The sequence below is a fragment of the Quercus robur genome, chromosome 8 (assembly GCF_932294415.1).
Source record: "Quercus robur chromosome 8, dhQueRobu3.1, whole genome shotgun sequence".
NCBI classification, from domain to species: Eukaryota; Viridiplantae; Streptophyta; class Magnoliopsida; order Fagales; family Fagaceae; genus Quercus; species Quercus robur.
Genome location: NC_065541.1, coordinates 62,971,352 through 62,989,035, shown reverse-complemented (window position 1 = coordinate 62,989,035; position 17,684 = coordinate 62,971,352). Strand labels below are relative to the sequence as shown.

At 34.4% G+C, this 17,684-nt stretch overlaps 1 long non-coding RNA gene and 1 pseudogene across 1 annotated transcript; one reads left to right on the top strand and one right to left on the bottom strand.

Moving 5' to 3' along the window:
- Positions 1 to 3,278: 3,278 nt before the first annotated feature.
- LOC126697566 (protein HESO1-like) lies at positions 3,279 to 15,223 on the bottom strand (annotated as a pseudogene).
- On the top strand, positions 6,987 to 9,631 carry LOC126697571 (uncharacterized). The gene is made up of 2 exons (XR_007646222.1): positions 6,987 to 8,280; positions 9,358 to 9,631. It is a non-coding gene; the product is annotated as an uncharacterized LOC126697571 (long non-coding RNA).
- Positions 15,224 to 17,684: the final 2,461 nt, after the last annotated feature.

The window sequence follows — 17,684 nt, the reverse complement described above, 5'->3', positions numbered from 1 at the left end:
TGCTTATTCATATCAATAGTCATTATACTAAAAACAAATAGATACATAATCTTTTAGATTGTGACTTCAAGCAAGTCGGTCAAGGCACCCCATCACATTGCCTTTTATTAGGCAGGCCAAGTTGAGAACTTTCTTTACAGAGCCTGTTTGGCATTAACTTCAGGTTTTAGCTTTTAGCTTTTATTTGTTATGTACAGTTTTTTAAAATCTCACTTTTTCCAACATTTTTTCACTTTTTCAAATTTTTTCAAAGTACAAATATACTTTAGCACACTTTCAGCAAAAAAAACTATTCTCATACGTACACTAATACTATAATATACAGAGCTGTAAAGTTTATAGTAGAGCGGCTTTGCTTCGCGAGAGGGGTTTTATACTTTTATGATTTATCATTTATCCTCCTTTGTGGAAACCTTTGACGAGTTGCGGTTTTGGAAAAGCAAGAAAAGGAAATGGAAAAGGAAAAGGAAAAGGTGGGTTGTCCACAACTCTCCTCCTCAGTCATTGGTGGACTTACAAATACTGACTTTGGTCAAACGCGCAAAGACGTTGATTTTGATGATGGTAGGAGACTTGAGAGTGAAGTCTTGGTCTTCACCCCTTCATTCTCATTGTACTAACCTTCCTTTTTCTTTTGCATGGCATTTGATAATGGAGGTGCAAAATCAAGTAGCCAGCAACTACTAGCCATGCCCATTTCCCCTTCCTCTATTAGTACTCCTCAGCCCTAACCTAAGATGCACGAAACACTTCATTTAGAGTTCTGTATCATCGTACCCGTGTTGTCAATCGTATGGTATTAGTATCTTAATCCGTGTTCGCCCTAACCTAAAATGCACGAACACTTCATTTGGGGCTCCATATCCGTACCATATCCATATCGTACCCGTGTAGTCAATAGTATGGTACCAGTACCTTAACCCATGTTCGTGCATCCTAGATCCTCACACTGAAGAAAAACAGAGACGTAGGAATATGAAGGAGAATTTTCCTAGTCCTAGTAAAACAGACACTTCTCATTTAATGCAATTTTTTTTTTGTTGGGTCACATGATTTCGCATTAATTGCTATTTAGATGTGTGGGAATGAATACCATCACTATCTCAAGAGGCTCAACTGTCACAGTGCCACTTCTTTGTATTTATATTTTATATTTTATACGTCTAGGTAGGGGTATGCATGGGTTGAGTTGGATCAGGTTAAGGAGTTTTTTCAACTCAACCCACCATACTGGGTTTATAAAAAATTCAACCTAACCTAACCTATCACAAGAGTCCAACCCAACCCACGTGAATCGAGTTAGGACAGGTTGGACCCATGGGTTGGACAGTTTTTTTTTAATTAGTATTGTTATTATTATTAAATTGAGCATTAAAACAACATAATCACAAATAAGAGCAAATTTATAACCAATTAATCATAAGCATAATACCAAACAAACACAAATTATATGAGAAGAACTTAAAATTTGGGTTCTATTTAGGGAGATGGGCAAAAAAGTAAATAACAAAATTATATAATTATATAATATTTTTTTAAAATTTTAAAATATATTAAATATAGGTAGGTCAGGTCAGGTTAGAAGAATTTGTGAATCTCATGACCCGAACCCAACGCAACCCACTGTAAAAAAAAAAAAAAAAAAAAAAAAAAAAAACATAACCCAACCCACCAACCCTTAAAAACCAACCCAATCAGGTGGGTTGGGTCGAGTCGGGTTGGTTTTGGTGTGTTGGTGAGTTCACTACACACCCCTACGTCTAGGTTCAAATCTCTACTGTGCCCGCTAAATAAAATAAAACACCATCACATATCAAAGAGAAGACTGCCACTGTTGTGCATCGACTCACCAAGACATCCAGGAATAGTTTCGGATAATTAATTTGCATATTATTTATTAAATTATATAGTTTTTGGTAGTTGTTTTTTTAATTTTCTAAAAAATAAGCTTACAGTTAACTTATTTTTAAGAAAGTTTTTTTAAATTAAAAAATATATATTCTAGTTTTGTTGATTTTTTTAAGAAAAAAAAAGTTAAATCTCCCACCCAACTATTGAATTATCAGCTTCTCAAAAAAAAAAAAAAAAAAAAAAAACAACAACAACAACAACAACTATTGAATTATCAAAAAACAAAATATCAATTTGACTTCTTTTTATTTTTTTGGTGGAAGATGAACTCAATCATGTGATGTATATATGATTCCTATCAAATTATTGATGGGTTTAAAATATCATATTTATCATGTGCATACCGTCTAATTAGAGATGTAAATACTTACAAATGTTCTAATTTGTTATAAATCTAGTTTATGAATTAATTGTTCAAATTGAAAGTTCAAGAAATGAAGTTGACACTCACATTAAGATTCAATTGTGATATTTATAAAAATCCCTTATTTTAAAGTGTAAAATTAACATTTTTTCCCCTCAATTCTCTCTTTTACCTACAAGGAAATCAACATATAGTGCAAAAGAACCGACTTGGAAGCAAGGATTATGACAAAATGTGGTTTTTATTCGGTCTTCTAATTGTTGTAAGAATTGTTTCTACTTTTAACCAAACAAACCCACCCAAACTAGCCCCCCTCCAAAAAAAAAAAAAAAAAAAAAAAAAAGAAGACGAAGTTAGAAATATTTAAGAGAATGAAGCACCACATCACCATGCTCTAAGAATATCTAATAATTACTCAAATGACATGTGTGTATTTCTAACTTTGGTACTTTTTTTCCTTTTTTTGGGATAAAAAATTTAATTAAAAAAAAGGGGAAGAAGAAAGAAGCTTTGTTATTTATTTTTTTTTTTTTTTTTGGAAGAGGGGGGGGGGGGGGGGTTGTTAGTTTAGTTTAAAGAGGAAATTCATTACTTCAACTTATATTTGTAAATGCATTTAATAAAGTGCACCCCTTAAATTGTCCCCACAATCATAAATTTGCAGCATAATTGCAATTATAGCTGTTCATATCAATATGAAGTGGCACCATGTTGGCTTAAATTGGTAAGTCTCTCTTTTTTTCTTTTTCTTTTTTAATTTTTTTTTTTGAGAAAGTTTTTCTTTTTTAATTGATAATGTGATTTGAACCCATTGAAAATAATCAATTGAGCTATAAGTATAAGCTTAAAAAGGTCCAAACTTTTCCATTATAAAATGATGATAATAATAATAATAAAGTCCAAAATTGGCATGCAAGATTCGACTGTCATAAGAAATTTATTTCGCTTGATACATTACCAGCCTCTGTAAGCTCTTTGATTGATGATCGAACACATGAAAACATTTATAAATAGGCAATCAAACCCGTTCTGGAGACTTGATCAATGTCATTCTTTCTCAAGCCCTGATAAATCACATAAGTCAAAATGTGCTACACTCATTTGATTTGGCAGTGGGCAGCATATAATATTTAACAATTTATTCTGGGAGACATGGAAATACCCAGGTGCCATTAAACTTTCAAAAGAAACAATGGACTACTGTAAAAATCCATTTGAAGCTATCTATCAGATTTTGGTCTCCACCTGTGCTAGCCTTGATGGTGATGTGCCACCGCAGTTCCTGTCAAGGTTGGATTGTTAGAACAGCTTTCTAACCTCAAGTTCTGAAATTGGTTCCAAGTTTTTGACTGAAATTGTTCGATCACATTCAAAGTTTCTGTCTTGATTGGATTGTAAGAACAGCTTTCTAGCCTCAAGTTCTGAAATTGGTTCTGAGTTTCTGACTGTAAGTTCACATTCCTGTCCACTTGTAGCTGTGGACGTGTTAGGTGGGCATGGGAGCCCCCAACACTAGAAGCTGGATTCCTAAGACGTGCCCTGGCAATAATATCCTGTGATACTTGTGGTCGAAAAAGGGTGGCAAGCAGTAAATCCTCATTCTGAGAAGCTGAAATAACCGAACTCATCTCGAATGTTTTAGATATCCTTGCCAATCCACTCTTGCAAACAACCCTCGCGGAATTTTCTTGCTGATCAAAAGGATCCTCAATCTAACCAGCCATCAACAGTGCCAATAATTAAATCAGTGGCAGTGGCAGTGGTAATAATAGTATTGTATGAAGTGTGAGAGTTGACAATAATGTGCATGTGTGTAGAGAGAGAGGGAGTTACCAATATTGGCCTTCTTTTGCGCAAACATCTTGTATTGCTCCTGAGCTCCCACTTTCCTGTATAGGTACGAATTCCTTCATTTGAGGCCTTGAAACCTATGTTAGAAAACTGCCCCCCAAAAAAAATTATAATCAATACTGTTAGGAAGTACATATGATGCCATAGCAGCCATCCTAACCTCAGATATGAGGAAGATACCAGGGAAACTTCAACAAACTAATATAGAAAAGGGCACCTCCCAAGTATATAAACATCGGATTCTGGGGCACAATGATGCAGGAAAATCAAGAGGAAAATAAAAGAATAAAAAATTAAAAAGATAACCCTAAGAATCAACACTTGGGGGTTGCCTACAATCAGCCCCAAGCAAGAAAACTTAGGCATCAGTACCTAAGCTGTTAGGAATCAGCACACAACAATTTGGAAATCTCCAATCTGAAATTTTATTAATCAGTCATCTCTATAATAAAATAAACCACCTGAAGCCTTTTTATTGAGCTCACAGGAATAAAAGATCATGTCCATAAAACTCTCAACAGATAACAATCTAAAATACTAATCCCTATTTGAACTCAAACCAAAATGAAATCCTAAACTATTCCAACTACATAAGAAACCCAATCCAATAAGGTGTGCTGCCCGAAACACATAATCAGCATTTTAAAATGAATTTATATAATCTAGATATATTTAAACGCATAATAAACAGGAAAAATATATCTCAAACCATATAAATGTCTACAACCAAGATTCTTCATTAAGGTAGAAAGCATGACAGAAATTATCACCTTTTCAAGGAACGAAATGAAAAGTTCAGACAAAGAACTGTGATTAACTTGTCTGACTTGTCTGAACCTTCTTATGTTAGCAGCACATGCTTCTTCCATATGTCTCTCCGCAACAGCTCTCTCGCCTGCACAAAGCATGTTGAAATACTGCAATGCAATGCAAATTGGTGACAAGAGGCATTGAATATTAATGGTATGAAGAGAATAGGATCCCTTGATATATAACATCACTCCCCCCCCCCCCCCCCCCCCACCTCAAAAAAGAAAAGAAAAAAGAAACAGTTGTTTTAAAGAACCTGTAATTGACTCAAAATAATGCATCTATCCCGCATATCCATTACAGCCAAGTTGGTTAATCCTCCAATTTTGACAAGGAAAGAAATAACCCATAGCTACGTCACTGTAACTTCCAGAAACCCCCAAAAAGCAAGGAAGCAATGCAATACCATTAATTGAACTCAGATTTTTCCCTCTTACATTTTCCAAATGTTTCATTCTGCTAGGTAGGTGACTTCTCTCTAACACCACGTTTCAATTCCATCATTGACACGTAGATAATCAGTTTGACTCATCCCATCTACAGATATGGATATTTTTGAAGAAAAATGAATGCTGGCTAATCAGTGTTTTCATTATATCATAAATATTTGTTCTAATATATTCTAATTAATCATGACATGGCACCATTTGGTACTCCCAACAACCATCACATGGGTCATATGGTTAGCACAATCCTTACAACTACAAATTCTGTTACCAAGAACTTTAAAGCAAGTTAAATATCAATTAAATTGAGACAAGATTTCTGCTTTCATAAACCAATATGGTGATTAATTTAACTTCAATATCTATGTTATGACAAAACAATCTGATTCTAGATGGCTCCTCTTCTACGTAAACTGCACCTTTTATATTACCATTTATCACTCTTTCAAGAATACTAGCACTAGTTTTATTATCTATGCCTCACTTACCCTAGTACTTCGCCAAACCAATCATATGGCTTTGATAATAGAAGAGGAAACAAAAAACCCAGCTCCATGACCTTTCGACCACACCACTAAAGTGTAATTGTGGCAGTATAACATTTAGAAACACCAAACCCAAAGCACAGAGAGAAAGAACATGAGTCATATGAACCTTGGACATAAATATATGTTCCTTAGAACCTGTTTGACCTGATCATGTCTCGTGTCTTTAGACAATCCTATTATAAGTGTGAGGCAAACAAAAGAGTCTTTTTCTTTTTCTTTTTTAATTTCCGCAATTGGCCTTCTAAATCACCCCCCAAAAAAATAACATTAGCAGCACACAAAATAGAAAAAGAAATTAATGTTTTCAGAGAAAAAAGTATAACCTAGCTTACATCTCCACCACTCTAAGAATCCAGAATGACATTGATGTTTTGTGCTTAAGATTAAAGATGAAAGATACCTCGAAGATCATCAGCAACATTTCCTTCGTATATATCTTTAAGAGGTGGTGAAATTGCAGGCTCACATGTCTAAAAGAAAACAGTGATAAAGAATATTAAATCTTCCTACCACTTGTCAGAACTCAGAACTAAATAAGTAAATTTCAAAATGCATGGAACCAAAGACAGGAAACTAAACCAACTCAAGAATATCAATACATAAATAAAAATATGTAAGTAGGAAGAAGAATATATTGGCGTCTCAAAACATGACAAGACATTTTAATCATAAAAGGAATAAGATTGATGCAACAGCATGATAATCCCAAAAGTTTTTGACAAACCAGGTCCAGAGCAAACATCTTAAATGCATTCCACAGAGAAGCGAGTAAATCTCCTTCAAATTTTAACCATTACGAGATTATGTAACACCCTGAAATTTAATCATCTTAATCAATTATCAATATTAAGTGGTGCACACCCTGACGAGAGAAATTAAAATTTCATGAACATTTTAGGAAGCCTACATGCACAATGACCAAAAAATGAGGTTATTTATAAAAAATAAAAAATTTTCCGGAAGTTCATTTCGTATTTACATGGGTAAGGAAATTGGATGGGATAATTAGCCCAAAGGACCAAGTAGACAAGGGGGAAAGTTATTTAAGTGGGCTTATAGAGATAGAAAGTGAGAATGATCGTAGGCAATTTTAGCAATGGAACCAAACACTAGTTATCATATTATTTTTCTTTTACCTGGTGTCACCAGATTGTTTTCCCTTCCCTCTGTAGCCAACACAACTTCCCCACACTTGTCACCATATTTGTTCTCCTTCACTCTATAGCCAACACAACCTTGCCCTCAGTTCAGAATTTATACAACATGTGACCCAACCAAATGCCTAGCTGAATCTTGGAGAAACGAGAAAGGTTGACGTCGTTGAGGCAAGTCAATTGAAGTTTTCTTGCAATGCTTTTATCGCTTTGTCGTTGGGCAAGTTAGAAATCATTTGATGTTAGTTCCGTTGGGATAAGTCAATGGAATCTAATGTTGGTCTCTTGGGCATCTTTGATATAGAATAGTTTCTGTTGGGTGATGTTCATAGATATATTGGTGGGTCCATGGAGATGAGAAATCCACTTTCATACTTAAATATAAGATATGGGAATCATGTGTTTGAGGCTTTCGGCTTATATATTAAACACTGACCTTCAAATCAGATTTGTAATTGCTCTAGGAATTACAATTATCTTCTGCAGGTTGCACATGATAAGGGCTGAATTATATTTGGTACGTTATGGGTAAGGAATACACACACTAATCTTGTATACTAACTGATGAGAAGGTGTGGTTAGTTCGAAATTGTCATTGTGTAATCAACTAAAGTGCCTTATGTTGTTATGTAATTGGACTTGTCAATTGAATATATATCAGCACAAGGTTCTCTACACGCAAACATCTTTGGTTCAAGATTCCACTTTATCAAGTTTATTAAGTGGTGCAAGGGGAGTATAAGATTTCAAGGGTCAGAGTTGATTGGCTGTTTAAGCAATAACCAGCCAGCCTTGGGCTGGTTATGCAATTTCTCTTGAAGTTAAATTGGTTAAATTTTGATGTAGATGGCTAGGTTTTGAGAAGTCTTGAGATGGGATTGTGAAACCTAGACTTAGTGGTGAATTTTAGAGTCCAATCAGTTGTTTGGGTTTGTTAAAGGAATATGGATAAAAGGAAAATTGGAGGAACTATTTTCATAATGTAATCAGGACCACGAGAATTACAGTATAACTTGATTCTCATTTATAGCAGAAAAATCAGCACTAGGGTTCCTTAGTTACTAGCACACTATTTTATGATAGTAGTAAATATTACAATGCTTTGTCATGTATGTTGAAGTACCTTTGAATTCGACCTTATAGGCTCTAGCCAGTGTTTTGGAGCATACAGTTGTCGGTTTTGCAGGAAGTTTAAGGTAAATAATATTTCTTAGTGTGGGGATTTTCTCAAAAATAGTTTTGACTATCAAACTATGGTTATAATGAAGAAATATTTATATTTATGTATACATCTTGTTTCTTACTCTCTAAATATTTGATGTGGATATTATTAAAAGCCTTGATTGCTTGTTTGTTTGAAAATATTGTGGGACGAGCTAAATTTTATATAACTATGTATGTGTGGATGAGACATTTCAAAAGTGTGAAATTTTATAAAATCTTATGGTTTAAGTTGCCTTTACATTTCCTTGAGAAAGTTGTTGCTCAATTATACCCATGATGTTTTGAGAAAAGTGATTATGAGTACTTTGCAGAATTGTGTTGAAATGTTGTCTTGAGAACTTACTATTCGTTTACTCATGATGTTTTATGATTTGTTATGAGTCATTTTTACTTGCCAGGATATAGAAATTTCATGATATCAACATATCTGTTTTGCAAGGTTATTCTAAATATTTTTAGTGAGATTTGTTTTGGAATATATTGGCTGAGGGCATTTTGAGAAATGGTTTTGAAACCCTAGGACATGTTGTGAGGAGAAGCATGGTACCGTAACTAGTCCCAAGGAGGAGATGTTCCTAAAGGGGAGATAGTACACCATTGGACCTTTGGTAGATCCAAAGGGGAGTTTACCGGACGTGGTTCCAAAGAGGGAGCTTGGCCAACTTTAGGTTCCAAAGAAGCAGTCGCCCCAAAGAAGGGGTCCCAGTCCCAAAAAGGGGACCACACAACCCTGTCAACGGGGTGTAAACATTGACCACAAATAGAAAGGCTTAGTGGGGAATTTTTAATGTGATTATGTTTGATATGTCATGATGTGCTCACAGTAAAATTGTATTGTTATATGACACATTTTTGTGACCATGTTGAAGCAGTGTGATATGTTTTCCCACTGTTAATTTATGAAATAATTGCTTTTGAAATCTTGAATGATTGTAAAGTTGTCATTTTGTTAAAAAGGTACTATTTTTGGAAATGGTTCATCCCCACAACCCATGTTAGTAAATTCCATTTATTGAGTTATCTCACCCCTTTTTATCCCCTCATTTCAGATACTTAGAGGCACTCACAGATTAGAGGTTCCGTGGATGAAGGCAGCTGCAGTCAAATTATGAACTTGAGGATTATTTCCTTCAGATTTTCGAGGATATCATATTTTGGGATTTGATGTAATACTTGTTATTGAGTAATCTGGACTCTAGGGAGTTTGTCTTTTGTTGATGGAACTTTCTTTTTGTTAGACTGATGTTTTGTAATTGGGATTAGAGCTCTAACAGTTGTGACATGAATTTTAGAATAATGGTTCAATTTTATTTTATTTCGTTATGGATTTTCTCCAATTGAACAGACTATTATTAATGGATTAGATAATTTGAAAAATTATATAGACACAGATACTTATACAAATTGACCAAGTAGTTATCTCATGCTCTCTAGACCCTGATCAGGTTTGGGACTTGACAAATAATGATCAAGATTCAAGAGTTACCTAAAAATGGAAGATCACAAGCAAACTAAGAGAGTATGAATTGAAAGTCCCACTTTTTGGAGTTGCATCATTTATCTTGCGTGCTTTCGCCCATTCCTTGACCTACACATACTAGAAAGAATGCATCAAACACTACAACTTATCCCACAACAGCAAGTATCAGATTACTACAAGAACATACCAGTAAAACCATGTCACGAAAGCACCCATCTATCTCACTAATCCACAACAAGAGTTTTGACTTCATTTGGCTCTTCAGGCTATCAATTGATATATCACAAGAGAAGCCATAGTGGCTACTCTTGCATTTTAGAATTGGAACACTCCCAGGGATTAATTGCACCATCTGCCATCGACCTGCAGATCAAAACTGTTATGACTGAAGAAAGAGGCATTGTAATGAAGAATGATCAAACAAAGAAGAAAAATGTTGAACCCGTAAAAATTTAATAAGCTTGCATTACATCATGCATTTATGCTCCTATCGCTTTCCCTTAACAAAAAAGTATTACTGAGTTTAAAACTTTAAAGAAAACCTCTGGAGTTCAAGAAGGCAACACAAATGGAACCAAAGCATCCAATTTCGAAAAGATTATTAGAAGGCCACTTTGATTAAGCATCATACACAAACCCTAGGTTCTAAACTTTCAAAGATTATAGAGAGACCACTCTGACACCATTCACAGATTTGTCTTCACAGTTTCCAAAAGAACTTTTTTTTAAAGACGGATACAATAAAGACATAAGCACATGCAAGAGGGATGAAACAATATGATGAAAAAAAAAAAAAAAAAGTCATTTCGTTAAGTTCCAACTCCCAACAATGATCCTTTGGATGCAATTAGTTTACTAGTTACGGATGCAATGTCCAATACAATGGAATGATATATTTCCAATTTCATATAAAAGCCACTCATAGAATCTTGCTCAATTTCAATTACAACCTGGAAAAATGGCCATCCATGTCTACTGTATAACATTATTACAAACTACACAAAAACTAAACTTTCACAACTGGACTGCATGCTAAATAAAGTTTTACTTCTTTTTTAGAAAAGTTTTAATAAATTCTGGAAGAAAAAATTGCAAAAGGTGAAGATGGTACAAGGACTGAAGTTCCCCAATTTGCACTTTATGTTACAGTTCATACATAATTTTCTTTTTTATAATTTCCAGGATTCATAAATACCTTCTGCCCATATCATAAATTGTCCTAATTGCAAGAACATGTGTTTCAATACATGCACTAGAGACAAGCAATTACAACAAAGCATTAATTAAAGTTAACAAACAAGCAAGAGAGATTGTCAAGATATAAGAAACATGGATTTTCTGAAACTTTTATGCTTAAGTAATGAGGCAAGACAGAATACAAGCATTCAAGAGAGAGAGAGAGAGAAAGGGGGAGGGGGGCAAAATGAAAAATGCTTGAACTCAAAGTAAATTACCTCTCAGCATAGCTTTTTGTAAATCTCCTAGTAAAATCTTTTTGTGGTCTTTTTCTTCTTTTTTTTCTTTTTTTGATAAGCTTTGTTTGCAGTCATTTTCAACATATGAAATAGATCCACCCTTTGGTAAATTGATAGAAATATCCATGTCACTCCATCTTGTGAACAAATTAGACACAAATGACCCAAACGGTTCCATTGCTGCACCTGTTTGAGCCAAGTCATTAATTTAAGTTGTTAGTCATAAAATTTTTACCTAATGGCAAGCATTACTCTTTATGTAAATAAGACTTAAAAATTAATAATGACTCAACAATTGAAATTTAGTGAAAAAAGAAACCAAAAGGAAAATTTATTTAATTTGATGATCTTTACTATATACATGTCTCTTTCAGCTTGAGGAGACAAAGCAAACAATGAAGAAAAAGATTTATATGGTGCTAAAACCTAATTTGACGATCTTTGTAGCATGAATCTTCCTCTTTTCTTTTTTCTCTGGGGACCAAACTACATCAACCCTAACCTAGCCATCCTGTTTCAAGTTAGTAAAGAGGGATCCCCTTGATGCCCCGCCTGCCTATAGGGAGAGAATTCTTTTTTGGGTGGGGGGTATTAGTGTGCCAGGCAGCTAAGAATTTCCTATCTCTATGCACATGGAGGTGAAGCTTCCTCACCAAGACCAACATTCAAAAGAACCTCGAGATAATTTGAGACTAGTTTTGTCTATAACACAGTAGATATATAGGTTGGGAATTCTACATATGCAACTTAAGTTCCTTAGGGACTTTCAAAATTGGGAGATAGAAGGAGTGATTGAATCAATGGATCTACTTTATTCCAGGAAGATTTCAAAAGAAAATGAAGATTTTGTTATTTTGGACTCAGGATGAGAAAGGGCGTGTTTGAGATTATTTTAATTTTGACCTATTTGAAGTGACTTCAGGTAGTTCAATGCCTTTTTCCAAGTGTCGAATTGATTGATTATGAATTGTGATGGATTATTTGCCTTCGCGTTTAAAGGGATGTGGTTCGGTATTGTCTCAATTAAGAGGAATGTCCATGCTTGAAGGAGGAAATGCAAGTAAATAAAATTATAAGTTACCACCTACAAGGACTAAGCTTCTAAGTAAGATCAAATGCCATTGGATTCCAAGTAACTAAGTTATTCAGGACCACACTAAATCTGATTGTAAACAGAGCAATTCAAAGGTCAAAGCCTAATCAATCTAAGCAGTAAACATTTCGAGGGTAAATATACAAAGCAGTGAACAGATCATGGTGTAAGTAAAGATTCTAAACATCAAATCAGATAATGCATTATGGATCAAACAAGACTAACAACTAAAAACATGAATCAAGCTAAAATAAACTTGTATAAACAACATTAAACAGAGTAACAAGATTATATGGAAGCAGTTACAAGCATGAACACCTTCTAAAGCCATATTATCTACAAGAGAATATCCTAAGGAACTAACATTACAAGAGAAGAATATGATCTCTGTATTAGCAAGTTTGTCAGTAGAGAATGGTGTCCTTTTCTTAAGAATGAGCCCTCTATTATACTTGAGGCTCGATGGTTATTGACAATTGTTCCTTCACTTGTCTCTCTTTTCTTGGGCTTGAATGACAGTTGTCGCATTGTTGGATGCTGCTTTGTAACTTCTAAAAACTGCTTCAATGCCACATACCAGTGCCTTTACAGATATAACTTGTTGTGCCACTTGGAATGTCCTTAGCAGATCATGAAATTTTGGATTAGTACCAATAGGGCAGTTTATTGTACGATCCTATTATGAGTGTTTGAGACATGTGCCTGTATCTGCATTCCCTTAGAAAGGTGTGTAGGGGTAGCAAGGTCTCTCCTAAGACGGGTTTCTATGCTTGGACAACAACCTTGGATGATCTAATTAAGAGGAAGATGGTGGCTGTTAATAAATGTATAACATGCAAGTGTAGTAGTGAAACAGTAGAGCATCTGCTTCTTCATTGTCCTATAGCTTGAGAGTTGTGGCCCATTGCATTACAGCTTTTGGAGTGATATGGGTAATGCCAAGGCGGGTGATAGACTTGATGTTTTCATGGAAAGGTCAGAGAGGAGTGTTCGGCTGTCATGGAGTCCAGGTTGTGTGGCAAGCAACTCCTCATTGTATCACGTGGAACATTTGGAGGGAGGATTCATAGGTTTTTTGAAGATGACAAGAAATTGATGCAAGATATTAAGGGTGGTTTTATGATAACTTTTTTTGAATATTGCATTATGATTCAGGGGATTTCATGTAGCTATTTAGTTGAAATGTCCTTGGAATGTCCTTAGCAGGTCATGAAATTTTGGATTAGTACCAATAGGGCAGTTTACTGTACGATCCTATTATGAGCGTTTGAGACGTGTGCCTGTATCTGCATTCCCTTAGAAGGGTGTGTAGGGGTACCAAGGTCTCTCCTAAGGCGGGTTTCTATGCGTGGACAACAACCTTGGATGATCTTATTGAGAGGAAGATGGTGGCTGTTAATAAATGTATAACATGCAAGTGTAGTAGTGAAACAGTAGAGCATCTGCTTCCTCATTGTCCTATAGCTTGAGAGTTGTGGCCCGTTGCATTACAGCTTTTGGAGTGATATGGGTAATGCCAAGGCGGGTGATAGACTTGATGTTTTCATGGAAAGGTCAGAGAGGAGTGTTTGGCTGTCATGGAATCCAGGTTGTGTGGCAAGCAACTCCTCATTGTATCACGTGGAACATTTGGAGGGAGGATTCATAGGTTTTTTGAAGATGACAAGAAATTGATGCAAGATATTAAGGGTAGTTTTATGATAACTTTGTTTGAATATTGCATTATGATTCAGGGGATTTCATGTAGCTATTTAGTTGACCTTTTTGGACCATTTGGATGTTCCTTTGTAATTCCTTAAGTAAGCTTGAGCTCTCCCTTTTTATAATAAATAAAATATATTATTTAATAAAAAAAATAAAAAGTTTTAAGAGCGAGAAGAAGACGGTGCTCAATTTTCCAAATAAAAAGTAAACTAATTTAAGTACTAGTCACACAAAACCAATCACTCATGCTTTAAAAAAAAAAAAAAACAAACAAACAAACAAAAACAAAACTCCTATTTTTACCACACCACCTGCTCAACTATAATGTCAGCTGCCAGCCTCCTCTTCACATTCAAATATCCAACTGAGTATCGATTATCCAATAGATATGGGCCAAAAGGTATGTGCTGATGTAAACATTAGTAAATTCAAAACTAACATTTCAACATCTTAAAGAAAACCATGGCCACTACATAGTCTTGGCCCAGTGGTGCTACATAGCCATCTTGGATCAAACAACATAAGTTATTTTATCAAATGATTCCCCGCACTCTACACAGAGCCCACAAGCCAAACAGGTTCAACAGCAGCCATGATTCTTTGGCAGGCATTCTTACTAATATATCATAGATTAATTAATGGCAACTAGAGGCAGAGCACACCTTAAATGCCACCTGACAGCCCTTTAAATTGGAACGTTTTTTTTTACAAGCCAACTATGTGTTCTTTCACAGTATGGAGGTCAAGCAGTCTTAGGATTCCTGAGATCAAGAAGCTCTCCTTTTTTAACATGAACCATTCTAGTGGATGGATCTGTGCATAAAAATTTTATGGGATATAGAATGGAATCTTTCCATTCCCACTAATTGTATCTTCAATTGCAAATCCTGGAAGATTTATTGATTCTAAGTATGTTTCAAAAGTTGGCAAACACCATAAGCAACAGTCTTTAACAGAATCTTATCCCCATAAAAAATAATAATAATCTTTTGAAAGACCATGAAACTGTGAAAGCACAAATTACCTCTCAAACTTTCCACAGATTCAACAACCCCTCGTAATTCATTAATGAATTGAGATCTTGTCTCCCAATCCTCCTGCAGAGTCTTGAGCACTTCAAGTACTTCCCTGAGAATATGCTCCAATGTATTTTAGGCACTCATTTTTATTTCTGAAAAACATTAGAGATGCAGTTCAATGTGTCAAATATCAAGTGCAAAAATGGCACACAACAAAAGGTAGAAACTGTTTTAAGTCACCTCTAAAAATGCAAATACCCAAAATGAAGAATTTCATCAAATAAAAACCTCACAGTCCTTTAGTTCACTAACCATAAATTGAGCTTTGAGTATTGCTCAAAAAGTTAAGATGTAAATCATATATCATTTGAGTTCATTGCATCTAACACATACTTAAAATTTACAACAACAAAACCTTTAGTCTCAAAATTTTGGAGTTGGCTAAGGATCCTCAACAAATTAGTTCGGGTTGGCCACAAGTATTCTTTTCCTTCCTTCTATTCTATCTAAAGTCATACACAGTTATATTTATCGAAAGAAAAATAACATTACACATAAATTTAGAGATGATCGTACCAAGTATAATGATGTAAAACATAAACTGAGGACAAATGAACCAACAAGAATTTTTCACATAAAGACCCCTATTTCCTTAATTTCGATTTATCAACAAAAAAAACACAATACTTAAAAACCCATAAACAAATAGAAGTAAATTACTTTACCAAAAAAAGATAAGACCCCACATCAAAAATTTGCTTAATCATATCAATAGTCATCAAACTAACAACAAATAGATACATTATCTTTCAGATTGTTATAAACACCAGAGCAAAAATAGCTTATATCAGAATCATCATAAAAAATAAAAAAATAAAATAAAAATAAAAAGCATCACCTGAAGCTTTAGCTGAGACCCTTGTCATCCACCTTTTTCTAGGTCCAAGCAAGTCAAAACGCTATATCACATTGCCTTTTATAATAAGGCCAACCAAAAGTTGATAACTTTCTTCACTGTAAATACAATATATGAGTAATGTTACTGGTACAACAAAAATTCACAAAAAATTCACAACATTTTCAAATTAACACACCAAAAGTTTGAAATTTAAAATAATGGTAAACCCGTGTGAATTATCATACTAATTTAAAAATATTGTGACATTGTTGTAACATTTTGTCATGTCCATGACATTACTCATAATACACCAGTACATTGTACATATCTCGATGGTGTTGCAGAGTGTACAGTAGAGGGGCTTTGCTTAAAGAGAGAGCTTTTCTTTTTCTCGTCCTTCGTGGGGGACCAATACCATTGACGAGGTACTGGAAAGTTTGGAAAAGCAAGAAAGGAAAAGGTGGGTCTATCTTAGAATTGTCCACAGTCCACACTCTCCTCCCCCTCGCTTCAGTCATTGTCTTTGATCAAACAATTACTTTGATTTTTTATGACGATTGGAGGAGTGGAGTCTTGGTCCTCATGACCACCTCATTCTTATTGTGCTAACCTTTCTTTGACATTTGATAATGTCAGTGCAGAGATAACTAAATAAGTAGCCAGAAACCATGACTATTTTCCCTTCCTCCACTTTTTTTTTTTTTGAGACATGACTTCGTATTATTAGCTATCTATTGAAGTGTGAGAAAGAATAGCATCACAAGCTCTGTTATTTTCTCTTTGAAAGAGATTCCACACGTGTTGTTGAGGCTCTGCAATATATATCCCATTCTTGGTTCCTACTTCATTTTTCCAATGAATTGAAATACAATAATGTTTTAAAATCTTTCCACTCATGGCATTTCACTCACAGATTACAATGCAGCCCGTTGGGCTCTTTTTTTTTGGGGGGGAGGGGGGGGTATTTGTTAAGGTTTTTGTCCCCAAAGCTAGAGATGGGCTTGGCCCATATCTCAAATCTTGGGATAAAAACTTTCAACACCACCACAAGAAATAAATTGATTAAAGAACAATAATTTATGACTAAATTATACTTTTGACCATTAAAATCTACTATTATTTATAATTTGATCCCTAAAGTTAGAGATTTGTTTATTTTGGCCCATTAAATTTGATTATGTTTACAAAATGATCATTTTTTTTTCCATTTACATGATTAACTTGACCTTTAAGTGTCAATAAAATTACAAAAGTTTTTTTTTCACTCTTAAATTTTAATGATCAAATTAATAGATATACAAATTAATTTTCTTATGTTGTAACTTGTAATGTACAGGCTTAATTTTCACCATATGCAACACCGGAATCTGAATGCCTTAAAACTTGCCAGGTTTGATGTATGTTAATTTGTCTTGAACATTAACACAATTTTAAATATAAATTAATATCTATTTCACAATATATAGAGATTAACATCTTTTTCTCTCATTTTTTTCAAGGCTTTTAAAAATATCATTTTTGGAGTTTGATGGGAATGTCAATTTAGTATTTATATTTTCGATGTGAATAATTAATCATTGGGACTTTAAGATGTGCAATAAATCAAACCGTGTGTTAGCATTTTTTGTTAAAGTTAAATAAATTTAAACATGTGATGTGCACATGGTAATAATAACATATCAAAATTATTTATGATATGGTAGAAAT